This window comes from Euprymna scolopes, chromosome 31 (genome assembly GCF_053919585.1).
Source record: "Euprymna scolopes isolate OS-2025 chromosome 31, ASM5391958v1, whole genome shotgun sequence".
NCBI lineage: Eukaryota > Metazoa > Mollusca > Cephalopoda > Sepiida > Sepiolidae > Euprymna > Euprymna scolopes.
In genome coordinates this window covers 63,486,021-63,510,247 of record NC_136512.1, presented here as the reverse complement: position 1 = coordinate 63,510,247, position 24,227 = coordinate 63,486,021, and positions in this window count along the sequence as shown.

Genomic DNA, 24,227 nt, shown 5'->3' with positions numbered 1-24,227 from the left:
CCATGCAGAAATTTCATTGAAGGCATTCGTGTATTTTCCACATCACCGGATTTGCTTTATTCTAACTGACATTATCGTCCGACTTGTCAACATTGTTTAATCTCATTTGCCGATAGTGTTCTCTTGTTATTAGAGAATATCATTTGACAAAGCAAATTGCATTGTGCAAGAGACACATGTTGCACCCATTTCCTCGCGAAAAAATTGATGAGCAAATTGATGTTGATTAAGACTGATTGTTAACCTGATGTAAAACATAAAGTAAACGGCGTTTTGTGTCTTCTGTTTTTCCCGTGCGTTGAAAATTAATTTGTAAAGTGCTGAGATTTCTATTATGCTGATTACAATGTAGGCAGAGACGGGTTAGGAATGTGATCCTTTTTTTTTGTAAAGGAGTCTCGCTTGAGCTCCAATCTATGTTCCACACCCCTCCCCAAACCTTCACTAGAAACACTTGTCTAGCTAAAAAAAAACTATCAATAATTTCCTTCTCTCTTTATCCGTGCCCAAACCGAAACCTAGATCCCATGAATAAAGCTTCTTTCTTAGAATTCCACACTCGTGGAACTGTCTTCCCTTTGCCTGTTTTCTAGCTGATTACAATATAGTAATCTTCAAGTCCAATGTAAACAAGTTTTTCTAAAAAAAACAACAAATCAATGGTTGCCAAAAATACGTATTTCTATTTGTATTATAATGGTGTTGCAAAAAAGTAAACATAATATGTCATTAATGAACTTAAATAAATTACTTACCTGCTTATCGCTTTATAGAAATTCTCCTTTATTAACTACACTTATTGTATGCGTAAAGTCAAACCTTCTTTGACACGACACGTTTCTAAGAGACATTAAGAACTCTTATTAGTTGTGCAATATTATTGATTAGCTCGCTGTACCTACGCTACGTCTGTGTTGTTTTATTTTATTCTATTTTAAATAATATCTCGTTATATTAAACCACTTAATGTTTACTAGTATAGCGCGTGGAAATTATATGGAATAAAAATATATATTTCATCAACAAGTATGTTTTTATAAACAAATATTTTTTTCCGGATAGCCTAATGAGTTTTGTTTTGTGGGCAGAACATTTCTGTTAAAATATTGACCATCGTATTTTAAATATAGCACTAATCCAAATAGTGCAAATTATAAGTACTAATAAATACACAGACGGTAATATTGTGCTACATAGTTCAATAAAAATAATAGAATAGCAATGTAAGAGATAATCTTTAATTTATTCTCCCAGTCTAGTATCATTTGGAAGACAATGTTTTTCTTTTAATGCTCTGTTTTTTTCGAAGGTTCCCTTTTTATGGAATGTTTTATTGGTTTCTTTCATTTGGTGGAAAACCGGTGCCGAAATTCTTGCATAGTGTGCATCCACACGTTCTATAACGACGTACATGTTTAATAGTTGGGTTTTATATTTTATCTGTAGATTCATGTACGTGTAAATGCGTGTATGTATATACATCGTATCATTTAGCTAATCGTCTAATATGTATATTTTAACATTTATGTAGCGGTTCTAACAGGAAACGAGTGACGTGGACGTATCGAAACAGTTGTAGACAAACATTCTTTTTAACAGATGTACATAACACAACGCATACCTGAACTATTTATGAACATTTATTTTCACGATCCGGTCGCCATCTTCGAAGATTACACGTTTTTATAAATTAGCTGCTTATAATGACGCCGCCCCCTGCGCCATGGAGAGGCCAACTCCCCTTTGCGAGACGTCTGTTTTCTCTTATGTCCAGTTAAAGACTCCTAGCATCTCCTCAAATCTACATTTCATCACGTTTTTCGTTATGCGACTCAGATCAACAGCCGATGTAACCCCAATCTAGTTATTTATTTATGCAAACCCAAAAATCATTTTTACATCTATTTTCTATTTTTACAGTTCCTTTGCGATATTATTATATTGTATGTAAAATATTTCTCCCAATGTAATTGTTTATTTTTCTAATCATAATAATTGATCCAGCGACACGCCGTCGCTCGAATCAATTAATATTATTGTTTTTTTTATAATTGTTATTATTATTATTATTATTATTATTATTATTATTATTATTATTATTATTAATAATAAGCTTTTGACCCTTGGGACTTCTTGCCACACTTAACACAGATACTACGCTATGATCAAAACATTACAAAATTCTACCAGTTCTTTTTTTACAACATCAAAACAATGATCATATATTATTACTAGCAAGCTGCCCAGAGTTGCCCAGGGTATCTACGTTCAATTTTGCACCCATATTCAATGAATGTATGCTATGTCACTTCATACGTGACATCATACATGATGTCATCTGCTATTATAGCGTACATAGCATATATCTTATGACGTCATTATGAACAAACAAACAAACAAACAAATACGACAGGAATACAGATTTATTATTACAGATAATGACATTCGAAAACGATTTCGGAGTTCATAGGTAACGAATTCCACACGCATACACACATAGACAACGGGCCCTTTCTATATAAGCAGACACAGAGATACAAAAACTCTAACATAATAACTGCTGTAACTTATTAATTAAAAGCTGTTTTAAAACATCGCTTAAAAAAACAAGAAATGCATGTATTTTTTTTTTAAATCAAATAATTGAATTAGATCAATACCATTGGATCTCCGTTTGCATCAAAAATTATTTAATCTTTTTCTTGAAAATAAAGATAGATTTTCATAGCTAAACGGGCAACAGTATTTGGATCATATTCTATTTGGTATAGTAATGGAGTGTAGTAATTTCGTGTTGTAATTGAATCTATGAAAATAGATATGACATTTTTTATTATATAGCTTAAAAATAAAAAAATAAAAAAACAACATAAAAATTTAAAAAACAATACAAAAATAAAAAAATACAAAAATAAAAAACCCATATAAACGTTAAAAAACCAAACAGCATAAAAATAAAAAAAATCAATATAAAAATTAAACAAAAAACTAATATAAAAATTAGAAAACAAACAACATAAAAATAAAAAAAATCAATAACAAATTTAAAAAACACTATTAAGAGTAAAAAACAAACAAACAACATAAAAGACTTACGAAAAGACAATATAAAAATTTAAACAAAAACAATATAAATATTAAAAAACAAAAAACATAAAAATAAAAACAACAATTTAAAATTAAAAAAAGTATATATAAAAATTAAACAAAAAACAACATAAAATAAATAAATAAATATATATATATATATATATATATAAATTAAAAAACTATATATAAATAAAAAAAACATAAATGCTAAACGTTTAAAGCTTGGCATGACTCCCAAGATAAAACATTAATAGGAAATATACAAATTTAATGTCGCTTTATTTATACACGTCGTCCTAAATACACGGTAAATATATTACTCTTATAAACTGATACAAAATACAAAAAACTGATTGTGTCTGTCTGTGTGCAGAACGATCTCTACTAAGGTACTCTGTCAGTTTTCGCTTTAGAGATTTGAAACTTGATATATAGGGGATTCGGGCCAGTATAACAAATTAGATTTATAAAATAATTACTAGTAAAAATAACTGATAAGTGATCCGAATTAAATACTAAATAAATACTAGTAAAAATAACGGCTAAGTGATCAAAATTAAATACTAAATAAAGAATAGTAAAAATAACTGTTTAGTAATCAAAATTAAATACTAAATAACTACTCGTAAAAATAACTGCTAAGTGATCAAATTAAATACTAAATAAATACGTGTAAAAATAACTGCTAAGTGATCAAAATTAAATACTAAATAAATACGAGTAAAAATAACTGCTAAGTGATCAAAATTAAATACTAAATAAATACCAGTAAACATAACTTCTAAGTGATCAAATTAAATACTAAATAAATACTTGTAAAAATAACTGCTAAGTGATCAAAATTGAATACTAAATGATTACTAGTAAAAATAACTGCTAAGTGATCAAAATTAAATACTAAATAAATACGAGTAAAAATAACTGCTAAGTGATCAAAATTAAATACTAAATAAATACCAGTAAACATAACTTCTAAGTGATCAAATTAAATACTAAATAAATACTTGTAAAAATAACTGCTAAGTGATCAAAATTAAATACTAAATAAATACGAGTAAAAATAACTGCTAAGTGATCAAATTAAATACTAAATAAATACCAGTAAACATAACTTCTAAGTGATCAAATTAAATACTAAATAAATACTTGTAAAAATAACTGCTAAGTGATCAAAACTAAATACTAAATAAATACTAGTAAAAATAACTGCTAAGTGATCAAAATTAAATACTAAATAAATACCAGTAAAAATAACTGCTAAGTGATCAAAATTAAATACTAAATAAATACTAGTAAAAATAACTGTTTAGTAATCAAAATTAAATACTAAATAACTACTCGTAAAAATAACTGCTAAGTGATCAAATTAAATACTAAATAAATACTTGTAAAAATAACTGCTAAGTGATCAAAATTAAATACTAAATAAATACGAGTAAAAATAACTGCTAAGTGATCAAAATTAAATACTAAATAAATACCAGTAAACATAACTTCTAAGTGATCAAATTAAATACTAAATAAATACTTGTAAAAATAACTGCTAAGTGATCAAAATTAAATACTAAATAAATACGAGTAAAAATAACTGCTAAGTGATCAAATTAAATACTAAATAAATACCAGTAAACATAACTTCTAAGTGATCAAATTAAATACTAAATAAATACTTGTAAAAATAACTGCTAAGTGATCAAAATTAAATACTAAATAAATACGAGTAAAAATAACTGCTAAGTGATCAAATTAAATACTAAATAAATACCAGTAAACGTAACTTCTAAGTGATCAAATTAAATACTAAATAAATACTTGTAAAAATAACTGCTAAGTGATCAAAATTAAATACTAAATAAATACTAGTAAAAATAACTGCTAAGTGATCAAAATTAAATACTAAATAAATACTAGTAAAAATAACTGCTAAGTGATCAAAATTAAATACTAAATAAATACTAGTAAAAATAACTGTTTAGTAATCAAAATTAAATACTAAATAACTACTCGTAAAAATAACTGCTAAGTGATCAAATTAAATACTAAATAAATACTTGTAAAAATAACTGCTAAGTGATCAAAATTAAATACTAAATAAATACGAGTAAAAATAACTGCTAAGTGATCAAAATTAAATACTAAATAAATACCAGTAAACATAACTTCTAAGTGATCAAATTAAATACTAAATAAATACTTGTAAAAATAACTGCTAAGTGATCAAAATTAAATACTAAATAAATACGAGTAAAAATAACTGCTAAGTGATCAAATTAAATACTAAATAAATACCAGTAAACATAACTTCTAAGTGATCAAATTAAATACTAAATAAATACTTGTAAAAATAACTGCTAAGTGATCAAAACTAAATACTAAATAAATACTAGTAAAAATAACTGCTAAGTGATCCAAATTAAATACTAAATAAATACTAGTAAAAATAACTGCTAAGTGATCAAAATTAAATACTAAATAAATACGAGTAAAAATAACTGCTAAGTGATCAAAATTAAATACTATATAAATACTAGTAAAATAACTGCTAAGTGATCAAAATTAAATACTAAATAAATACTAGTAAAAATAACTGCTAAGTGATCAAAATTAAATACTAAATAAATACTAGTAAAAATAACTGCTAAGTGATCAAAATTAAATACTAAATAAATACTAGTAAAATAACTACTATGTGATCAAATTGAAATACTAAGACGACCATATTTTAATCATTTGGAAAACAAGCAAACGGAAGACAGTTCTAAGAAAGAAGATTTGTTCATTGAATCTACGTTTAGGTTTAGGCAGGGACAGCTTAGCTCAGATAGTAACCATTAAGGCTGGAGAGCTGTATTATTTGTTATATTCTAACTGATGACAGCAAAATCATATATCATTTATTGGGTACAGTATAATAATAAATGTATTATGTAATAATCAATAGGGAATTTGCATACATGAAAATATGATATTTAAGCGATCGGGAAACGACGGGAAACCTACTAGTGTGAAATAAAATTGAAATGTTAAGTATTGTGCATTAAATTTCGGGCCACGTCAATAAATGTTGGTCTTCTCGCAGCATGGTTCCAGCCATAAATAGAGACTGCTGTCAGAGACTTTTGATAAACGTAGGCGAGAGGCGAAATCTTCCTTACATGATGGACTCGACAATCATTTGCTTACTAGTAAAACATGGAATCTGATGAGTTGCTGCTTTTTGATGTTGATAACGTCCATATTTAAACGAAATTAATCTGGATAATCACATAATTTAAATACAGATTGCCGTGGAGTTATATCAAAATAGTGAAGTTTCTACTATCGTATCAAAAGAACTTTATGTGCGTGTATGCGCGCGTTCGTATGTGTTTGCGTACGTGCGTGCAATCATACGTGTGTGAGCTTGTGTGTATGTGCTTTCATTATGGACTGAAATTTTATGAAATTTCGCATGAATGGAACTTCATGTGACAAGCAGTGTTCTTAGATAGGTGTGTATCGGGATGTCTTCAATGGGTATTGATAACTGATAATCGAACTAATCCAATGAAAGAAGGAACAGGCGATTTAAAGCAAAGTTAACACCTTACACAGCCTAACATCACAAGTGCATATGAGAACTTTTATATCACACGAGGCGAAAGGTCCTACATAAAAAAACTCAGTAGTATGTTCTTTGATATTACAGGGGCGCGTTCGAAATTATTGTTTCTGTTTAAAGCATAAATGCATCATGATATATTACTTTTTTCATTTGAAACTTTAACTCAAGCCAGTATCACTGCACAAAGTAAGGTCAGGCATATGAACCAACAGTAGATACTTTGATATGAGAAAAGCGTTCGGAATGTTTAAAACACAATAAAAGATTGATGCTTGGCCTTTGTTAGTTAAATTTTAATGCAAGCTGTTATAGATAAAAATAATTTTATAAAATAAGCAGTAGGTTCTCTGCAGTGCAATGTAGACTACACTATATTGCGGACTAAGTCACTGCAGAGAGGCATGTGAAACCTTTTTCTTGTGCACTGGGACAGGTTTTCAACTAGGGGATGCAATCAATCGATTTGATTGAAAAAATGTGCGATTTCATAGACTGCAAGGACAATAAAAAATATGGGAGTGTAAAACGTTCGTTGATCAACATGCAATCCCGGGAAACGTCGGGAAACTGTGTTAGTATTGCTACTATTATATAAAAGCCACATTTTGTGTGTATGAGTCTCGTCCTTATAGGTTCTGAAACGGTTGAGCCTATCTTTTGCAAATTTCACACAAAGCTAATCTAATAATCTGGCAGTGTTCTTAAATATGTTTTGTTTAGAAATTAAGCTGATAATTATCGAAAACCGAAAAAAAAACGATCTTAAAAATAGTATTCCTTTCTTTTACATGAATAAATAAATAAAGCCATTTTATAGGGAATATTTTACGTTATACCAGCCAAAGGGCGATAATAATATTCCAGCAAATCATTTCTTTTAAAAAAATAACATGATTATTGACATCTGGATGTATAGCTTAGTGGTAGAGCATTCGACTACGGATCAAATGACCCCCTGTTCAATCACACGAACACCCCTTCCATATTATTTTAATTTTTTTCTCATTAATAGGTTCAATTTACGATAACAGAAGAGGTAACATTTAAAATCGCCACAAATCATTTCTTCGTTTGCGTAAATTAAAACTAAACATTAATCAGAATAACTTTCCCAGGGCATTTATCATCAAACCCAAATATCAGCTGAGGTGATATTGTAAAGAAACCCAGACGAAATTTGATGAACGACATTATCATCATTATTATTATTTTTTTATTATTTTCTTGCGAATTAGTCCACCGGCAAGTTATTCTTCATAATATATAATAATAAATAGAGGATTGATTCTATATTAATACATAAGCAATGTGCATGATTTAAAATATCATGTTTAAGCGTTTTGTACGACCGGGTAACACCGGGCGTCCAGCTAGTTTAATATATATTGCAATATATAGCATAAAAACTGCAATCTATAACATCGATGTGTTTAAACTTTTATTGCCGCTTTATATGCTTTCGCATTCTTAGTGTCGATGAAAGCAGAAGAAATGAGGTGTTACTTTTAAAAAATGCATAAATTACTATTGTTACATGTCTGAAAAGAATATGGATCCATTTTATCGTGCCAGAAGGTTACTCTCATAAAATAGAGTTTTGTACCTTTACACAGACAGTATTCACCGATGCATAGAGTACTGTTGACACATCTGGACTGATACATATACCACTCATCCCTCTTTCTTGGATAGAAGACAAAGAAGACTCTCCAACCCCTGTCTTATCGCCGCTATGTTGCATCCCTGCATCTGTTTTACAAGTCTTTAAATGAAATATGCCCTGATGAACTCATTGCACTTGCTCGATGTATATACCACCCGCTTAGCAACAAAACCACACCCATTTATTGTGGCGGTCCATAAATGCTGGAAATCTTTCTTCCCTCTGACAGATAAATTTTGGAATTCCTTTCTTGCTACCTGCTTATCTGACTGTAATGACACGCAGAAGTCTTTACCTAACGTAACGTAAACCCACATCTTATTCATCTCCGGTAAAGATGAACCCAAATACTAGCCCTACACGTCTAAGTGGCGATGTGCCTTGTTTTGAGTAAACGTGATAAAAATTATGTTTACGTACTTTTGTCACAATGGTGTATATAGGTTCATTCACGAACGAGAAGCATAGATCGTTGGAATTTACAGTGTTGTGCCTAAACAAGTATAGTTTTCGTGAGATCATCTTAGAGATAAAAATGTTAGGTAAAAAAAATACGTAGATATTCTTCTGTTGTAAAAGATAATTAACTAATCTCTTATAATCAGTAAAAGGTGAATTTTATTCCATGTTTTTTTTTCTCTTAATATAGCCCCAAATGAACACGTTTAGTTTTGCTGAACGTTAGAAGATAACAATATAGTGTCAATGTGCATTGGTTGTCGAACAAGCAAAAGGTGGTTATTCCGAAAGCCGTTTTTAAAATGGAGAAGTTGGTGGCTATTCATGGCGAAAGCCGTCCTTAACATTGAGAGTTTGGAGGTGTTTATTCCGAAAACCATTCTTAACATGGGTATGTAGGTGGATGTTTATTCCGAAAACCGGTCTTAATATGGGGAGGTTGAGGATGTTTATTCCGAAAGACATTTTCTTATTTTCAACCTACGCACTTTAAGAACGGCATTCGAAATAAACAGTGTTTTACAGGTGGGACAACTAGTGTATACCAACCGAAATACGTATGGTTTGTAAAAACGCTTCAGCTGATTCTTTCTGTATTAATGAAAGTGTAGACGTCCTGGGTAGTTATTTTCTTGATATTTTAGATTGGGAATACTATGCTTTTTTATACAAGATAAAAATAGAGTGTTATGATTTATTTCGTGGCATTGGTTAGTGTAATTCATCATTTAGTTGATTTTAATCCTCAGCAAACTCAACAGCTATTATTTAGTGGGTGTGTATGTGTACGCGTGGGCACTAACCGTATTCGGGTGTAACCGCCTTCCTCCGAAAGAGGAAGTTTCATGGGAGTATGAAATTCATAAGCGGTCCCCAGTCACATGTATATCCCTGTTAGGGGAGGTGACGACATTAGGTTTTTGCAACTCTTGCAGGGAAGTGTCGACGTCCTTCTACATACAGCACCTGGAATTCCAAAATTGGTTACCTATTTACTAATGACGAGGCTCAACTTTGTTTAACTTCATTGTATGGTGTTTCGGTAATACAAAACTTTAATCTTGCGGTGAAGTTTCGATTCTTGAGTGTTAAAATGTATGAAACGACCCAACTTGTGTATTAAAACTTTCTTTTAAACTGGAATTCAGAATTTTTTGGAGATGAAATGTGAATGTTTGTATTATTTTGATTAATCGAACAATTGTTCTCATCCTGGGTGTTATTAGCACAACGTTTCGGTCACTGCACTCAGTGACCTTATTCGGGTTTTGAATACACAATGCAACATGTATTCAACACCCGAAGAAGATCGCTGGGTGCAGCGACCGAAATATTGTGCCAATAATACTCAAGATGAGAATATTTGTCCGATTAATCAAAATACAAACATTCTTTTAAACTAGTAATTGTCTGAATTTTTGAGATGAGGTGTTTTCATTGATTGAGATTGTCGGACTGACTTCCTCATCTTGGTTGTTATAGTAACAACGTTTTGGCCGTTTTGCCCTCCGACCTTCATCAGGTCCCAGTGACATATGGCCGAGTGGTCCTAGACGTTGTATCAAAGTTTACAGCTACCCAAATGTGCTGAGTTCAATCCTGAATGAAGGCAGTGAAAAGTAACATTCAAAACAGAGAATCAGCAACTATGTCCCAGAGCCTAGCTGGAGTCCGAACACGGTACCCCCGTAATAATAATAAAGGTTGGGTTCGAGACTCCTAACATACGGTTGCCCAGTTCGATACAAAACACCTGATGGAGGCGGGAGGGCAAAACGGCCGAACGTTGTGACTATAACAACCAAGATGAGGAAATCAGTCCGACAATCTTAATCAATTCTTTTAAACTGTTCTGAAAATATTTAAATCCATCACTTATCACTAGGGCTATGACAAGAGAATATTTATATTACTGTTTTGACTCTCGAGTATATATCCGACACAGACACGGTCAATAAATCGAGAACTACACCAGTATTTATAAAAACATAAGATATTAACTGATATATACTTGAGAGTTAAAATAATGAAAATAGTATTCTCTTGTCATAGTCTTCTATATCACATGTACAACATACAATATGTCTTTTTAAAGAATTGTCAAACTTTGAATCACAATGTAGAAAAAAGATTAATGTTTAGATTTTTAATGGAAAGGTTAAGTAGTTGGCAGATTAGGAAGAAAGTCAAGCTGAATAATATTACTTTGTGTGGTTGCATCGAGCTGCATCTGATTGAAATATAATATTGAAAAAGATAACAGAACTTCTATAAAGAAAACTACATCTCCACACCAAAATAGGTATCAACCGTTATTCAAAGTGACACTGGAGAACAACGGAAAGTGTTTCGTCGGCCAGCTTAAAATGCTGTATCCCGGCGTTACATTCCAGCTATCCACTAGCAGTAAAACGTCGAACACAAAATGATATCTGAAAAATAAACAATTAAACCGAGAACTAAACTTGAATCGTATTGTGAGACAAAGTACGTTTACGAGTAATTATCTTGATTATGCGAGGATTTATTACAGTTTACAGTTGAGGCCCGAACGACCACTTCTCAATCTAAGGCATGGCATTGCGCGTATATTTAAACAAAATAGTTCCCTGATTAAACATTTTATCACGTTGGTGCAAAAATAATGTCGATTTTTGACGTTCAAATTCAAAAGATCATAATTCCTTTCATAATAATCTTTATTAATCGAAATAAGAACCATTAGAATCGACACAGTTTTGTTAATGAGAGACAATTTTATTCATCCCATTAGCAAAATCTCCGGAGTTCTGGAAGCGATGGAGTCACATAAGGCAGATTCAGCATAATCTCTACTTTTGAAGCCTTTTTCGCACAGGAAGGTGTCAAGGAGCTTTAAAAAGTGATAATCGGTGGGCGAAAAGTCCGGTGAATAGGGTGGATGAGGCAGCGTCTCGTAGCCCAATTCGTTCAGCTTCTGCATGGTCACTTGAGCAACATGCGTTGTCTCGGAGGAGAATTAGTTCCTTCATATTGACCAATCTCGGGCACATACGTTGGAGCTTCTAGTGCATTTAGTCAATTTGTCGACAGTACTTCTCCCCAATGATCGTTTCGCCCGGACTCAAGATGCTTTAATGGATGAAACCGGCCGGAGATTACCAAACAGCCACCATAATCTTTTTTGGTGCAATTTCGGCTACTGGAAATGTTGTGAAGATTCTTCGGCATCAACCACTGTGCCGAACGTCGCCGGTTGTCCTAGAGAATCCACTTCTTTTCACACGTCACAATTCACTCGAGAAATTGATCGTTTTTGTTGTAGAGAAGGAGCGTAGAAGACACCTCAAAAGAACATTATTTTTATTATCATTCAATTCAAGCGGTACCCATTTATTCACATTTTTGGACTTCCCTATTTGCTTTAAATGACGAATTGAGTGGTCAACCTCGAATTCAACAGCAACTTCATGTGTGGTTTTACGAGGATCGGCTTCAATTAACGCTTTCAAATGTTCGTTATCAATCGATATCAACCGGCTTCGACCATCTTTATCTTCGAGGCTCTTGTCACCATTGCAAAATTTCTTGAACCACCGTTGTGCCACGCGTTAGTTAGTGGTTCCTGTGCCAAACGCATCACGAGCTGTTTCGGCAGCTTTTCGATCTAGTTTGAACTGGAACTAGAAAATCGTGCGGATTTGAATTTTATTCATACTGTTGATAAGCCTGCAAAAATGAATGAAGAGATTGAGAACAGTGACGATTCGATAGAGAGAAGAACGCGCTTCAAAATGATATATTAAATGGCTATATACATCAATGAATTAATTCAGAAATCATATATAAAAGTAACATATGTTAGAAAATGATATTTTTTTCCACTAACCTAATAATATTTCTTTTTTCTCATAAGGACTTACATATTGCGAAATTATGTAATAATCGACATGATCATGTCTCGGATGATAATTAGAGCCATCTGCGTCACCATCCGAACTATATTGCGGGCTTGTTCCTGCAGATCGATATGATACGAAAAAAGTACACGATAAATAAGATCGTATCGTGACAGGAAGGCACTTGATATTTTGAAAGAGATGGACTGAAAACTTGAACTGGCTGTATAATATGATGGTTATTTCGTGTGTTAAATATTACAGTGTAAGCCGAACGTGCAGAGCTCTTATATCCGGGTTCCACTTATATCCAGGGTTCTTATATCCGGCTTACACTGTACATTAACACAGATTATAATTTTGGACTAGAGGAAATAGCTCTTATATCTGGGGGAATCTCTTATATCCGGGTTACACTGCACAAATCACTATAGTTAACAATCTATAACGTAATAAATATCTCGCTGATACTTCAATTTGTGTACTTAATTTGTGACGTCACTCATTAATGGCGCGATCATGATTACAGAAAAAAGTATATGCACTATAATTGCATCAGAATTTTAATTTTCTGTGGTGTTTCACAATTCTCTAAAATTCTTGATCCGATTAATAGCAGCGTTCTTAGGTTAATTAAACAGAAACTGATATCTTTCACGCGCCAGGAAGTAATGCGTCATTCGATTTTACGTCGCTATGTATTGCTTTGCGGTGTTTGCCCAGAATATCAAACCATTTCGCTTTGTTAATTAATTAATTAATCATTTAAGAAAAAAAGAACAAATGAAAACAGGCAACTTTGAGATGCAAATCTTACAGGATATCTACATACGATGGTAATTAAATAAGTGAGAATTTACCTCATTCTTATTTATCTTATAATATAACACTAAATATTACAAGCCTTCATGCTAATCGTTGATGCGTGTTTACGAAAATGATCAGTCCATTTTATTCGATCATACAATTTCTTACATTATTGTCGGCCTACCTGAATAGTTGTAAACTGACGCACTTGGATTAATTCGGAGTAATTTTTACTCGCGCAGAAAATTATTTACGACTTCTTTACATTGAATACATTTATCATCGCTGACTTTTATCGGTTATTTTTTTTAAATTCTGTCGTATTATCTTTTACTAACTGTGACCTCCTAAAGCTTTACCTTTAGATCTTATTTACACGTCAGTTCGATTGGCTGGTTAGGAATAATAGAATATAAATGCCGAACGCTTAACATAACTGAAGTTCAAACGTGTCATCTTTTTATTCTTTATTCAATTAAAGCGCTTGTGAATAACGCTCACAAATTCAATTAATATCAAAAGAGAAATGAATAAAGCAATACTGACATATCGCATTAAATAACCAGTACATGTGGTATGCGAAAGAACGTATTTCTTTGACTACTCAGATGTCATCATTCACATTGCAGTATTAAAAACTGTATCCACAAAAACCACATATCTTAGCGCATCTTCGGATTCAAACGACCTCTTTTCTAAAGTCATCATGAGTTTTGTTTATCAACTTACTCGCTGGCCACTCGGCATTGCCCGGTTGTAAAATACGCGTAAATATATTTTGATTAATGCAGATTTCGTATTTGTTATTATACTATATTATATTTGACCTAATATATAGTAATGATTTAAAAAAAAAAAACTAAACAAACAAACAGATGAGAGGTGCGGCACCACCGAGAAGCGAACCAAAACATTTAGCTCAGGATTTACCTTTTCCTTTGCTGTTAATTCCTGGGCTATGACGACATGTTCGCTGCAAGTCTACAACTTAAAACATGAACCAATATCTATTACGTTACGCGTGCGTATTCGTTATACCGTCATTCGACCTTCACCTGGCATTTTTTTTTTAATTCTCACACTTTTGTACCTATTTTCCAAGTCAAAAACTTAAATATATGGTTTCGCATGGGTTCGTATGTCCTATATATTATTTCCATGTCTGTAGATCAAAATGTGACAGCCGAGTTTTGGAGGAAAATTTTTTCAACATATATATATATACGCATACATAAATATATATAGAAAGAGGTTTGTGTTTACTATAGCTCTTTACGCAAATATTACTCAAGTAAGTGTAGAATATCTGCATGAATATAATTACACGTAATAGTTAACTAAAGATGACCACGCCGTAAGAAAACCCGACAAACTAATAGGGATTTAATTAAAATGAATGTTTAAAAGAATGTGCAAATTAGCTAGATTTTTTTTAAGATGAATGCAATATTCGACATATATAACAAAGTTGTATTTTCTTTTTAAATAAAAAAGGCTTTTTAATATGAGTATTAATACCCCTAAATACCTAGATTTTAGGCGTATAGATAAGAGTTTACGTTCCAAAATGGTTATTGCAATTATATTCATGAGTAAACTTATTCTTTTATTTAGTTACTTTTTTTTTAACTATGTGGACTAATTTGACTGGTAGACATGTGTGATATTTCTTATCCCCATCAATAACTAAATGTTGCGAAACGATGCAATAATCAGCATGATGTCTCGAATGATGATTAGAGAAACTTCTTATACCATCTTAACTATATCGCAAGCTTGTTCCTGCAAGTCGATATAATTCGAATAAATTCCAATATATATATATACAATCCTATTGGGACAGAAGGCAGTTTATATTTGACTGAAAAATAAAAGCGTCCGTCCAAGATATGAATATGATTTTTTTTTCTTTCGGCTGTTCGAGTTGCAGTGCAGGAGTAAAGAGTAATATTCGCAATTTTCTAAGGCGGGCAAATGAGTAAGGAGTTGACATCACAATGACCAATACACGTGTTATAAATATGTAAAACCCACACCTAATATGAATTGACTTTAATAAATGGAAATACTTACAATGTACAAAATACTTAATTTAATATTATATATATATATATATATATATATATATATATATATATATATATATAAAGTAATAGTATTCAATATGTTAGATGAGATTTAAGCATCCAGTTGCAATTTACTGCCCTCTTACAACATCCACTTACTGAAAATGTACCCGCAAATCGCGTACCTAAGTGTGCAGAAAAGTCCAGTGCGATGCGTGGGTATCTTTGTTAGTATAATATATTATATATATTGTATGGAATATTATATATATAATATATATATATATATATATATATATATATATATATATATAAGTGCAGAACTAACTCATTAACAACTGTCGTTTTTGACCTTAGAGTTGTATTTTAAAAAGCAGATTATTTGTATAAATATCTCTTCTCTCTTGGAAAGCCCCCAGCAGTGATGAGGGTGGTCGTATTCTGGATTTTAATGTGTAACCTACTAGACTGATACTTTGCAGTGAAGTCAGACAGCTCGATTTACATTTGGAAGGTTGGTTCGAGTGTGTTGTTCTCCCTGCTCTTTCTTTTTCTCTGCTCCTCAAGGTCCGCACCTCTGTTGGCCTCAAAGATAGCTATGCGTTTGGCGATGGTCTGTTTCAGGTTTGCCTGTCCACGGCTTGAGTTTTCCATGCGCTTGCTTTATTTTAGCTGCCAATAAAAGAGTTGTTTCAACAGTCGAGAATCTGACTACTTGACAACGTGGCTCAGCAGCATCAGCTCGATCCTAATGATGATGAATTCGATGTTGGTGGTGTTTCCGTCTTGAAGGAAACTATGGTCTGTGCGATAATCCTACAAGGAGATGTACAAAATGCTCCGCAGGCAGCGTTGTTGGAACTTCTGCAACTAACTGATGTATCGACGGTACGTCATTCAAATTTCTGAAGCAGAAAGAAGCGTCCGGAGCACGGCAGATTTTTATGCAGCCATTTTGGTGTCTCTCTAGGTGTTTCTGGTTTTAAAAAACCGTGCGTTTCAAGACAGAGACATAATATATCTACAATTAATAAAAAAAGAATGTTCTCGAATGGATTCACATCTAGTTGTAGTTACGTTTAGTGTCAGCACAAAGCTGTATGAAATGCACAATAATCGTCATTAAGCATTATCGATGTGATTGCAAGAATATAATCGCAACTATTTGTTTTTATTAAAATACAAATATGATATCAATTGATTTTATCCTTTTTATATTTTCTACCAGCTGTATATCCGGCGTTGCACGGTCGTGCGATACTCTTAACATGATATTTTAATTTATGAAGATTGCATATGTATCATGATAGAATCAATCCTCCATTAAATATTATATATCACGAGAAATAATTTGCCCGGTGCACTAATTCGCAAAAAGATAAATAAATAAAAAAAATAATAACATTCAAGTCGTTCCCCAAATTTCCTCTGTGATTTTGCGCAATATCAAGTCAGCTGATATTTGGGCTGAACAATCTCGAAAATAGTCTTTCTTCTTTTATAGATAAAAAAAATAATTTTTACATGAAAATATTTTGCGTTACACCCGCTAAGGTTACACCAATATTACGTAGAATATCATTATGTGAAAATTATTTTTTATATATAAGAGATAAGATTGGAATTTTTTCCGATTTTTGATACTTATCGGATAAATTTCAGAAAACATATCTAAGCACAAATCTAAGAAAATAATTACCTTCGTGTCAAATTTGCAAAAGATAAGCTCAGCCGTTTCAAAACATATCAGAAAGTAATTCACTCGAACTGGCTTTCATATAATAGTGGGTCGTTCGGTTTTGGTTGCCAGTGGTGGTGTACGACATTTCCACAAAATATCCAACAAAAAACTATAAGACGTTTTTATGTTTTAGATTTGTTTTTGAAAGTTTACCATAATAGTATTTGCATCTGCAAAATGTCAATGTAATTCAGAATGAACAGCGAGATTAGTTTTCCACAAATTCGAAACTACAACTATAGATTAGAGACAAACTCACAGAATAGAAAATATAATCAGTAACTTTTCTCTTTTCTTTTCCAAATAACAGCCAATATGCCTGAAGACTGTCGAAGGACAATTTAGATCGAATGTTTGCAGAAATAACACTCAAGATGAAAACAATAGTCCGATCAATACAAGTAATATAAAAATCGTATATGCTGTGTTTTTATCAGACAGGTATCAGTTCTAGATTATTAAGACTGTTATAAACTATACGTATTCATTTCCCGACGGGTTACTTACGTTAATCATAAATGGCAACGAGAAAAAACATTTATACTTGGTTATTTTAGTCAATATTTTTCAGTGAGGAATATATTAATCATTATAAGATATGCTCAGTAAAAGACATATTTGGTCATGTAAACTTCAGAAAATGACAATTTTTTTGCATTTAAAATTTATATTGCAAAATACTAGTTCTTAGGGCTATCAGTCTATGCGTAAAAAGACTCCTATTTTTCTGCTGTTAAAAGATATATCCATAACAGCGGAGTTACTATCTTTCAAAGCATATCTAAGAAAATTGACCAAGTCTTATCTGCTTATCCTTCAGCTAACATTCACGTATGTGGTGACTTCAATGTTCACAACATCGAATGGTTGACCCACTCTAACAAGACCGATGATGAGGGAAGGTTCTGTCATGATTTCTCCATTGCCTATGACCTCACTCAGATTGTTCAGGAACCCACCCGTGTGCCCGACAATGATGGCCAGTATGCGAGCCTACTAGACCTTTTTCTCACAACTTGCCCTGAACTATGTTCAGTTTCTGTTCTGTCGCCTCTTGGCTCTTCCGACCACTCTGTTGTATCAATTAAGATAAAAATGAAATGTAATAAGTCCCCAGACGTACCTCTCCATCGTACAGTATATCGATACACTAAGGCTGACTGGGATAGCTTCCGTACATTTTTATCTGATCTACCTCTGCATTCCATGTTTAAAAAGGATGTGTCCTCTATAGTATTAGACGGAATGGTTAATTGTAGGTATTGACCGTTTCATACCCTCGAAAAAGTTTCAGCAAAAACCTAACAGCCAGCCATGGTTCTCTCCAGAATGTGCTGCTGCCATTGCGCACAGAAATCACTTTTTCCACTGTTTCCAACGTAATAGATGTATGAAAACTAAAGCCGCTTTCAGGACTGCCAGCAACCATTGTAAGAAAGTAATAAAGAATGCAAGAGAGTTCTATGCTCAATCTGTTAAGTCCAAAGTAGCTGAGCAGCGGCTTGGTTACCACCAGTTTTTGCAAATAGCAAACAGAATCCTGAACAGAAGCGTGTGCTCCATCCCAACTATTATCAATGGACCTGAGGTAATCTCGTCAGCATCAGACAAAGCCAAACTCTTTGTCAAGAACTTCGCAGCTAATTCTACCCTTTGCGATCAAGGCTGCCAACCCCCAATATTTCCTCCTGTATCAGAAAACACGCTATGTGATATACGTATATCTGTATGTGATGTTGCCAAGCTAATCAAAAACCTTGATTCCAGTAAAGCAACTGGCCCTGACGGTATTCCAATTATAGTACTCAATAAACTTCAACCTGAACTAGCGGCCATACTTACAAAACTGTTTAAACGTTGTCTTAAGGAGAATAGTTTCCCATCTCCCTGGAAAATTTCATCAGTATGCCCTGTATTTTAGAATTCAGGTGATCGCTCATTCCCCTCTCAGTACAGGCCAATAAGTCTCCTGTGCGTCATGAGTAAGTTGCTGGAATCTGTGTTAAATACAGAAGTAATAAACCATCTCAACAAAAATAACCTTCTTAGTGACACTCAATATGGTTTCCGTTCTGCTCGATCTACAACAGATGTGCTTACAGTTATATCTCATAGGATTAGCAAATCTCTCGACAAAGCCAACCTTTTTAGGGCAATTGCTCTTGACATATCTAAGGCCTTTGATAGGGTATGGCATAAAGGTTTACTTCATAAGATCTCTAGCTATGGTATTGCTAGGAATGTCTTCTCAATTATTAAATCATTTCTTTCTGATAGGTTCATAAGAGTAGTAGTTGAGGGGCAAAAATCTGAAGCTCACAGTATTAATGCCGGTGTCCCTCAAGGGTCCATCCTGGGCCCAACTCTTTTCCTGATCTACATTTATGATCTTCCAAATCACACCCTTACATCATTTGTAGACATCTATGCTGATGACACTACCATTTATGGTAGCACATCTAAGACAGTAAACGACCAAGTTCTCTCCAATTCTCTCTCCTCTGATCTTGAGCACGTAGTACAATGGGGTAAAGAATGGCTGGTTACTTTTTATGCATCTAAAACCAAGCTTCTCTCTTTACATCATCAACATTCTGATCCACATCTGACATCAATTGAAATGAATGGTTCTCGTCTTCAGGAGGCCTCATGTTTTGACAAACTTCTTGGCTTGACCATTACTCCTGATCTTAAATGGAACACGTACATCAAATCTGTTGCCAAGGCCGCTGGAAAAATGGTGGGATCTTTCTATCGATCCAGTAGATATCTCACTGCTGATGCTATTCTCTATCTATATAAGAGCCAGGTACGTCCAAGGATGGAATACTGTTGCCACATCTGGGCAGGAGCTGCTAGAAAGGACTTGGCCTGCCTTGATAGAGTTCAAAATAGACTTCGTAGCCTCGTAGGAGATGTCCTTTTCTCTTCCTTGCAACCTTTATCTCACAGAAGAGATGTTGCGAGTTTGTCTCTGATGTATCGTTATTTTCATGGAAAGTGTTCGAATAAGCTTCAATCTATGGTCCCCTCTCGCCAAACTTTCACAAGAAACGCTCGTCTAGCTGTAAACACTATCAATAATTCCCGCCACTCTTTATCTGTGCCTAAACCTAAATGTAGATTCCATGAACAAAGCTTTTTTCGTAGAACTGCACGCCTGTGGAATTGTCTTCCGTTTTCCTGCTTTCCGGCTGACTACAATATGGTTGTCTTCAAGTCTAACGTAAATAAGTTCTTGATGAGCCGTTCCATATAAGTTATCAACTTTACCAAATTTTCATTACTAATGATTACTATAATGTCCAATTTCTACTGTACACTCTTTAACCCTTATCCTTGAGTGGCCTCGTGGCCTTGATAATGTGGTGATGCCTATGTAAAAAAAAATAACAATAAATAGATATATACGTATATAAAGATACGATATATTATCATATCACGCACGTAATGCTGTGCATTTCAATATTTCATTGCTTTCAGGAGAAAGAGAGCCAGACTGGGAAAATAAGAAATTGAATTCTTAGTTGTGTGCAAAATTGGACAAATTATCAAATACTGAAAGTTGGGGTGAAATCGCGTGATAATTACTTTTTCGAGTCTCAAGAGTACGCTATGAAGAAAAAGTAATTTGAGAATGAATCATTAAACTAATTATTTCATAATGAAACTTATAAACTATTCAGTTTGTTTTTTTATTTATTCTCAATTTTTCCTCACAATTAAATCACGTGACTACATTAGAAATAAGCGAATCAATGCCCTGCTAATTTCGACAGCAAATAAAGACGGTAGATTCTTTATCAACTTTTCTATTTCTTTGATTGATTACTTAGTGTGTTGTTTAAAAGTCAAGTCTATATATGATATCTTTTTATGTTTCTGTCACTACAATACAGGTTCTAAAATTACTCGACAAAACAAAAGCATATTTCGTTTGGATTATCATATATTCGTTGGTTGTTTTTGTTTTACGGCATATCAACCCTTTTCAGGTTATTTAATGCCGAATCCAGTTATTTTGAAGACATTTTTTTTAATAGAATATATTTTTTCCAAGTCGGTTTCTATTAAACGCATAGTTGGGTCCCTAACAGAGTGGACCTGAGAGCAATGGAATTTAAAGGATAGATCCACGCTCCCCAAAGCCTACAAACTGGGGGCTCATCATCGGATATAGTTTAAGGTCATATCCAGGACCGACGAATCCAGTGCGTTTGAAGGAAACATTTTAATAGAATATTTTTTTTTTTCAAGAATTATACACGTTATAAAACCGTGTTATTTAATCGTTCGGACAATTGAAAAATATGTGCATATGTGACTTACAATTTTACTGCCTTTTCTTCTATTCCACAACCTTGCTTCTGTCGGGTTGACTTGTGACTGCACCACTCGTGTTTTACCGACTCGTTCTCTGCAAATAGAAGCCTTTTTAGTAACATATTTATAATTGGAGCCGAGAGTGTGTTCTAGATAAAGTTGAGTTTGATTGATCTTAGAAATTGGTCCGGAGATGCTTCCTTACATTCCAAGCTAGTCCTTCATGTTAGTCGAGGACTTTAATCCATTACTACATGTTAATCCACGTGTAACTTCTTTCGCATTCATGAACAAACTCTTATATGTGTTCCCTTTGCTTCCCCAATAACAATTGATAAATATTGTCTTTTCAATCTCAGCTCACAAAAACGCGACCTCCACACAGCTGTTATGAGCTTTCGCTCCTAGTCCTTTGGCATTACAATTCGACGACAAATCACGCCATGTGCCAAATGAGTGTTTCGTACTGTGTACGATTTTTGACTGAACACTAGAGTGATTCCCTGACCCCCTTTTCTGTCAGTACTGCCATCTGCAGTTTTTTTGACAGGTTTTTGAACTCAAGACTCTCCAAATAAAAAAACAGGGGGCTCGTTCTAAAATCGACTTACTTATTAGTTAAAACTGATAATCTGTTTACGTAGGGTTATCCCTATATATATATAACATGAACTCATTTTCCCCCTCTGATTTGGACCTTAATAGGATTAAAAATCAAGACATTTCATGCAAATGTAATATGCACAAACTGCAGCACAATATATTACGTGTTTTATAGGCCTATTACCTCTCCACTTCTAATTATCGTAGATTCCTATATACTTTCTGCTGAGAGTTCACTGCCAAAATCGATTACAATTTATGGAAGTGGCAAAATCTTTTCTCGCTAATAAATAACTCCTTCCCCCACCACCACTGAACACTGTTGCGGGATCGTCCACAAGGGACAGTTACGAAAGAACACCGGTTTGGGTTTTCATTATTTCGTAGTTGCTTAAAAAAACTGAAATGGAAATTTACTTAACAGAATCGAAGAGTTATATATGCCATTTTTTCGTTTTTCGCTTTGTTTTTTTTGTTTTGTTGTCCATCATTCTTTTCCCTGATTTATGCTTTTTGTTTTTTCTGATCTCTTATTTAAAGAAGTTTTACGTTTGTTTGTTGTTTTTTTTCCTGTTTTGGTTTTGCCGATTTTTAAAAAGAAGTTTATCATCGTGTTTTGTTTTTTTAAAATTTAAACAGGGTTATTATTTCGCTTTATCTTTAGTTTACCCTTACACACACACACACACACCTCCAAACAACCGGGCAACGCCGGGTACCCCCGCTAGTATTATATGAGATACAGCTGCTTAACATTTAGTCTTACGATATGAAATATAAACAACGGCCATCTGATCTTATCTGCCAGATGGTTCATTGTTATATAAAAATTGTTAGTACATCTCTAATGGACGTGAATAAACAAGATTTGAAAGACATATATTCGATCTCATTTTATCACTTAAAAAGTATTGATCTTCTTTGATTTAGATTCTTGTTATGTTTAATCTACATATGCTTCAATACGTTATTTACACTGTATATTGATAGTCTATGTTTGCACCAAGACATCATTGATTTAGCGTTTGTCCAATTTACAGGTACTAAATATCATTAAGAACATTTATGCTTATTTAACTCTTATATCTTTATCAGAAGAAATAAAAGAATATAAGTAGACAGAAGCATTAGAACGGAGTTTGGCAATAAATAAATAAATAAATAAACAGCTTACGAATATTTAAAAAGAAAATCAATTGTCATCTTTTAGACATTTATTTTTCAGTATCGTATAGCGTCATTGTAAATTGCATCGTTCGCTGAGTGTTGTTTTATTTTCTATCGGATGGAAGAAAGTATCACTGGCGCGCATAACTATAAAACGATCAAATGGAACAATAAAAAGATAGATATTGAATCTCATGGTATGAAACAACAGACTCATTGGTGTTTAATATAATTTTTATACGTGAAAACTCTTCACAGTCTGTCATACATAAAAGTTTATTTTAAAATAATTTCATCATAGAAAACGTGCTTTATTGACAGGAACACAAGCATAAACACCCTGAGTAATAAAACGAATGTGATTATTTGGCTTTCAACTGTAGTTAGTTATACTACAAATGTAGTTTAAAATGCCGGCGATATATAATGTAATATATTTTTTCAAGACTAATTTTTTTATAGATATCCTTTCAGACAATACATAGAGTCGCTTGATGAAAGGAACTAAAAGTATAGTCTTTCAAAATCCAAAGCTTGCCAACGATGAGTGTTAGATGCAACGTTCCCACCCAGAAAACAGCAATTCTTTCTTTGTAAGCACAAAGCTTCTGGAATGTGATGAGTAGAGCAATGACAACAGAATATTATTTTCACCATTTTAACCTTTGATATATATCCGACACAGTTAATCAACCGAGAACTATATCCCCATATATAAAACATATTAAGTATTAACGGAGACACACTTGCGAGTCAAATTAATGAAAAGAATATGCTGTTGTCCTAGCCTTAGTGATGACTAAGGGGCATAATAAGGAAAGCGAAA